The sequence below is a fragment of the Anguilla anguilla genome, chromosome 11 (assembly GCF_013347855.1).
Source record: "Anguilla anguilla isolate fAngAng1 chromosome 11, fAngAng1.pri, whole genome shotgun sequence".
Taxonomy (NCBI): Eukaryota; Metazoa; Chordata; class Actinopteri; order Anguilliformes; family Anguillidae; genus Anguilla; species Anguilla anguilla.
The window spans coordinates 3,731,280-3,738,330 of NC_049211.1; positions in this window are offsets into that span (position 1 = coordinate 3,731,280).

The following is a 7,051-nucleotide window of genomic DNA, read 5'->3' on the forward strand; positions in this document are numbered from 1 at the left end:
CTTACGTATATTTCGTGCGTTTGCGCGCGCGTGTGTGTGCGTGTGCGCGCGCTTACACACGTTTGTTTTAAACCCACATAGTCAAGAAAACAGCAGGTTGCTGGCTGGTCCAGCAGGGCTCTGTGAAATATGGTTTTGCCCACTGTGTCCCTGTCTGTTAAAATTAATAGTTCTCTCTGCAAAAAAAGTCATTTCCCCTTCGCAATTCTTTATTCGTTTTGGAATTTGTCTGCTCTCCCTGATGAATTCTATTAGTTTAACCCAGGCTTAGCTGGGTGCGTACCACAATTCATTTAATATCAAATGAATTTTCTCTCCCCGTACGCGTAACAAATACATTAAATATTTGGAGAAAACGGCTGTTCTAATCTATCTGCAATGGATGCTGGGCAGATAGCCATTTTCTTTTATTTTCCTTTTTTTGTTTTTCAAGGCGTTGGTACCCTAAATACCAGAGGGACTCCTGCTGGGTTGTTGGTTTTGGCAAAGTCTGCACATCTGCTGTTTTCATTTTTAAAAAACCTGAACTGAGAAAAAAAAAAAAATTCATCTAAAAATAAAACCACGCTCACTGCTCAGTTTCCTCGATACTTTTTGAACCCTGTCCCGTTTTTGTGTGTTCTGTCAGATTCAGCAGCTTGGCTGTTGGTGTTCGCCTTTTACCGCAATAATTATTTTACCCGTTTTTATCTACTACCGATGTGATTCTGGTTGTTAGGGAGACGGGACTGAGGAAGTTTGAGACGGAGGGAGACGGGCGAAAGAAGTTTTAAAGGGCGGGAAAAGCGGAAAGTGAGAGAGGAAAAAAGCAGAGAACGAAATAAAGAGGATAAGAGAAGAGAAAGCAGTGTAGAGGTAATTGTGCAGCCCCATGTGTAGTGTAAATACAATTTTAAAAAAAAGACTTAAAATTTGATTCCTCACACAATGAAGGCCTAATTTTAAACACAGGGTCTTATTTCTACTGTTCAGCAAAAACATGTCAGCAAAGAATAGCAGTTTTATTTTTTTTGGAAAGGCTGAAGGGCTGAATTGTTGTGTTGGCCTGGGGTGTCAGATATTTATTTAAAAATGAAATGTGACTGAAGAGAACTGTAGCTCAACCTCCGCAGAACATGCTGCCCACACACTGGTTTAGTGGTCTGCCTCCCTGCCCGAGCTGGAATGTGCAGTGTAGCTGGGTTTGCCAGCGTGAAGCTTTTCGCCAGTGGTGCTACACTCTAAATTTTCTCCGGAAAGCTTTTTTTTTTTTTTTTTTTCTCGGTAAGGAACAAAAGAAAATAGAAAATGGAGCAATTATTTCATCGGGCAGTGATATAATTTCACCGTGACAGCCCAATGTGGCGGTGGCTGAAGGCTTAGAAGGTCACTGGAAGGTCACTGGATGGGGCAGTACTGTTTAAGCTATGAACAAACAAATGTACTTAAACATGTTTTAGTAAATGAAATGGAATTGACAACCCAGATCCAAAATGACAATGCAGATCTTTCACACATTGTCATCAAAAGTCATCAGAAGTTAAAAGCCAGTGCCAAGCATTACTACTTCTGCCTCTCATCAGATGACTGGGTGGAACGGACATCAACATCCTCAAAAGGACAATAAGGGAATTACGGACTCCGTTCTGTCCAAAATGTTCTGTTCAGAATGTTCTGTCCAGAATGCTTTTTCTGCACAGTGCTGTATGTGAGACTATGAGAGGAGGAGGGGTGTAGGGTAATGGTGTCGGTGGGGGGTGGGGGGTGTAGGGTAATGGCATAGCTGGAGGGGTGTAGGGTAATGGTGTAGCTGGGGGGGGGGGGGGGTGTAGGGTAATGGTGTAGATGAAGGGGTGTAGGGTAATTACATTACAGGCATTTAGCAGACGCTCTTATCCGGAGCGACGTACAACAAGTGCATCAGTTCAAGGTGCAGAGGTGCAAAAGAAACGCACTAGAGTGAAGTAAAGATCGTAGTGCCAGAAGTGACCACATAGATCAGGACTCCAACCCTGTAGGGTAACCTAGGGAGGGTAATGGTGTAGCTGGGGGGGTGTAGGGCAATGGCGTAGCTAGGGGGGTGTAGGGTAATGGCGTAGCTGGGGGGGTGTAGGGTAATGGCATAGCTGTTGGCAGTGCTGTATGTGGGGCTATGGGTGGGTAATGGCGTAGCTGCTGGCAGTGCTGTATGTGGGGCTATGGGAGGGTAATGGCGTAGCTGCTGGCAGTGAGCTCGATGGAGTGACACTGCAAAAGCTGCTTCCTGTCCGGGCGGTCGGCCGGCCCTTTGAAGCCTGGCGCTCTGAGGTCAAAGGTCAGTGGAACAGCGGCGTTGGGCCGGGCCCGGCGCTCCCCTGGGCTCTCCCGTCAGCCAACGCCATCCCCGTCCGCTCGCTTCCTCCACTTCCTGTTGACGCTGGCTTTGGCGCACCGCTACTATAAACAAACACTTCCGGTCCGAGCTGAGCTGAGGCCTTCCCTGGCAGCTGGTCTTTTGGGAAAACAGAGACGCTTTTCTGTCGATTGAGCCTGAGCAAACGCTTCTCTAAAAAAAGCCGTCAAATTTTTTTTGTTTTTGTTTTTTGCTTTTTCTGCAATCGATGCACATGTACGTTATAATTAGCTTGTATTTTACAATTCCGTTACTACCTTTTTGTTACGAGCGCAAACAGTAACTGCACTGCCCAGACTTGACCAGACGCATGGAGTTGTTTTATTATTACTAACGCATTAGTTGTGATAACATGACAGGACATAACAACGTGGCTATCGGATGGATAACAGTTGGCTTTGCCGATGTCCTCTGGCTGATAAACGCTTGTTTTAGTGAGTCTGTCCGGTGCGCGCGCGGCTCGCAGTGTTGTGTTTGAGGCCTCATGGGCGGTGGGAGGGGCAGCGGGCTTTCCTGTCCACGCCCGCGCGCCCGGGCACCGTCTGACGCGTTCGCTTTACGACCCCCCCCCCCCCCGGGGAATTCTCAGGTAACATTCCAGCCCTGTCGCTATTTTCGTAACGTCCTCACTGCGCTGCCCCATGCAGCGGCTGCAGCGCCTCGTTCGCTCCGTTTCTCTTCTTCGTGCTGGAATTCTTTCTTTCTGTCTTTCTTTCTCTCTCCTTCTCTTTCTTTTTTTCTTTCTTTCTCTCTCTCTGTCTTGGAGACTCTTAATAAGCAAGTGTGACTTTTGGCCACGTCGTCTTCCTCTGCGGTGGCGATGTCTGCCAAGTACAGCAAAGGTCAGTTACCGAAGCAGTCACACATTTTAAACACAGGGGGGACCGATGTGGGTTGGAGCACAGGTGGAGATGGAGTGGGGGAGGTGGGGGTGGGGGGTGGGGGGGGGCAGGGGCGGATGGTGGAGGTGGTGGTGGGGGGGGGGTTTACGTGTCCCTCTTCCTGTCTGCACCAGTCAGGATTCCGTGCCAGTGGGTCAGCCATTCCATAATCACATCTGCTGCGTCTCTTTCCTGCTCTTTGAACCCCTTTCTTCTCTCTGTTTTCAAAAGATTCCCATCGCGTTGTAAATCATTTCAAGGAACGCAATATTTGCGTGCAATTGGCAAACAAAAGATGAAGTTGAACAAGGAACGTATTTGTTGATCGTCTACCTTTTTTTTCCCAGTTGTATTTTTTCCCCAACCTCCCACCACCACAATACTGCTCATCAACTCACCTGTATAATATTATCTTACCTCATATATTTAACCCTTTAAGGTTTAAGATCACAAGTGTGTGATTAGAGTGTTTTTAACATTCTAATCCTGATGTAACAATAACAAGTACTGGTTACTGAAAGCAGTGGACTTCTAGAAGCAGTGGAGCAGGATCGATTCCCAGGTAGGACACTGTCATTGTACCCTCGAGCAAGGTACTTAACCTGCATTGCTTCAGTATATATCCAGCTGCATAAATGGATGCAATGTAAATGCTATGTAAAAAAGTTCTGTAAGTCTACCAAATGCCTGTAATGTAATGTCTAAGCAACTAAAAGCTTCCTTACCCAACATTAACATTCAGGATGTCCTGATTTTCACTTTGCCACATGGACCAGCAGCAGTTTCAGCGATTGCATGTTTTGTGACGAAAAGTGAAAAGTAATAAAAACAGAAAAGACTGGAGAGAGCTGAGACACAAAAGGCTCTTTATTTTACTTTCCTCCTCCACCCCACCCCTAGCCGGCACTAACACCACCACCCTCCTCTCGCCCTCACTCCACAAAGTACGCACAACCGCTGGAAAATCCCCGAACGCTGCCCGCAGCCAGATGTGCAACAACTGTGTGCAGCTTTTAAATGTGTGTGTGTGTGAGTGTGTAGGGGAGAGAGAGAGAGAGAATGGAATTTGGTTTGTTAGTGAAATAGTGCACAGTGCAGGGTTTGGTTGAGAGTGCAGGGTTTGGTTGATCTTCAAACCCTACATGCCAGCCAGACCCCTCCGTTCCGCTACCTCAGGACGCCTAGCACCTCCCCCTCTTCGCACCTGCGCTTCCCGAACACGTCTCCTGCCTGTTCTGGCCCCACGATGGTGGAATGACCTCCCCGTGGAGGTCAGAACAGCTGAGACACTGACCCACTTCAAGCAACGACTGAAGACTCACCTCTTCAGGCTGCACCTCTCCCCATCCCTCCCTACCTCCCTGTAATCTCTAAATTGACTGTAAGCTTAGGGTTGTAACTAGGTAGCTGTTTCGTAGGTGACTAGTTATTGCACTCGTCTTAACTACTGCTTGTATTTTTGCATAGACTGCGTTGTTGCTGTTCTTGCGTGTATTAGTGTTAATCAGTTTAACCTACAGGGTCCAAGTTGAACTATGCGGTTGTTCCCTGCACTTGGAACGGTACTTCTCCCTAGGGCTTTCGACACTTGTTTCTGGTTATGGTTATACACTTTGTTGTACGTCGCTCTGGATAAGAGCGTCTGCCAAATGCCTGTAATGTAATGTAATGGTTGAGAGTGCAGTGTTTGGCTGAGAGTTTAGTTTCTGGTTGAGAGTGCAGGGTTAGGTTGACACTTAGGGGTAGGCTAAGAGTGCAGTGTTTGGTTGAGAGTGCAGGGTTAGGTTGATAGTGTAGGGTTTGGCTGAGAGTGCATGGAGGCAAATGTTAAAGTTGAAACAGAAGACAGGTCAGAGGCAAAGAAAAAAAATGACCAGAGATTTATTACACAGAAAATAGAAGGAACACAAAGTTTCTTAAAAATGCTATTTCAAGTGAGGAAACATTTTCACATTTTTACTATTCATTTTTAACACAGATCAGAAAAGTAAACCTATTTATAATATTTGAAAGTTGTGGTTTTAAGGCAATTTCTTTCCAAAAAATGCTAAACTTTTATTTAGTTTGTGATATTTCTAACACTTGTTACGCTTGTATTATTTGTCATAAAGCCATGACTTTGACCTACTCTGCTGCAGCAGAACTACTCACATCCCACAGCAACTGGTCAGGTGTACACATAAATGACCAAATCTAATAGTGATGTCATTCCTTGGCTGTAAAGTAATTGGGTATAAAGTAATTAGCTGCTAAATGGAAAAGTCATACATCCTAATCATGTCCACAATAAATATCTGTCAGTTTGCCGCTTAAAACTTAATGTGAAAAGGTAACCAAGACGATGCACTCACAGCATTAAAACTACAACAGAAAAACTGAAAAAAATATATAAATATTTAGAAAAATGCAAATTCACATTACAATAGTGTCGTCAGTAACAAAGTAAATAATTCAGTGGTAATTCAACTCTAACAGAGATAATATTATTCCACACAAGAAAAGGTACTCTATTGGTGTAAAATGTACAATATAACAGTTCATTTCCATTGAGCCCTCTTATGTGCACTGGCACACAAAGTAGAATAATCCTTCATTTGGATTATTGATCGCGTGACTAAGTACTGTTAAACACGGTTTTCTAAAAACATGAATATATCTTATAGGTTACATCAGGCACATCTTGACTCAGTGTACACCAGACCACTTTGATTGTGGTTCCTGTGTCCTAAAACCCAGCTTAAAATTTTTGTCCCCTACGAGTCCCTGGACTTAATCTCAAGAACCATAAATACTGAAAACTTTTTTTCTGCCGGGAGGATATTAGGTTATTAAGTATATTAACTTTTTGTGTAAGGAATAAATGTAGTCACATGGAAAAGTTCTTCTGTAACAGGTATATAATCTATTTTTCAAAACGGGAAACGAAAAAAATAAACGGCCAAATAAATACAAGACTGTAAAAAAAGACTGAAATGACACACTAACTGTTTGTTACAAAGCTACCATGCGACCACTGCATCCGATGTGTCTTTGGCTGGATTTCGGCATGGTCGTCACGGCAAATCGCCGCGTGAACCGGAACTAGGCGGGAAAGCAGATGGAGCAACACTCCAGACATATCTCCAGACAGTCGGAGGACCCGCAGCAGTCTTCCAGCATCCCACAATCCAACCCGGCCGAGCAGGCTTCCTCTCCACAGGCCACGCCTCCTGTGGCTCCGCCCCCGCAGCAGCACAGCGCCTCGCAGCCCTGCCCACAGGCCATACACTGCCCCAGCACTGAGCAGAGAGAGAGCAGCTCGCAGAACAGGCAGGCCAGTACGCAGTGGACACAGCAGTCTGCAGGGGACACACGCACCTGATCACTTATCACTGCTTCAGGAAACAGAGCACAGTGCCATGCAACACACACACACACGCGCACACATACCTCATCACATATCACAGCATGAAACAGAGCACAGTGCTGTAGAACACACACACACACACACACACACACCTCATCACATATCACAGCTTCATAAAACAGAGCACAATGCCATGCAACACACACACACACACGCGCACACACCTCATCACATATCACAGCTTCATGAAACACAGCACAGTGCTATGCACTCCCACCTTTCACTTGTATGGGTCCTATCAAGATCGGGGCTGTCTTGGGGGAGGGGGGGGGGAGGGATCCGGCCTGAACCACCAAGGAATGAGCAATTGAGGTAAAAAAAAAAAAAATTAAAAAAAAGACACTTCCCATCGGGAAGAAAAAGACTAGGTTGAGGGTCAGCATGCAGGTGGGA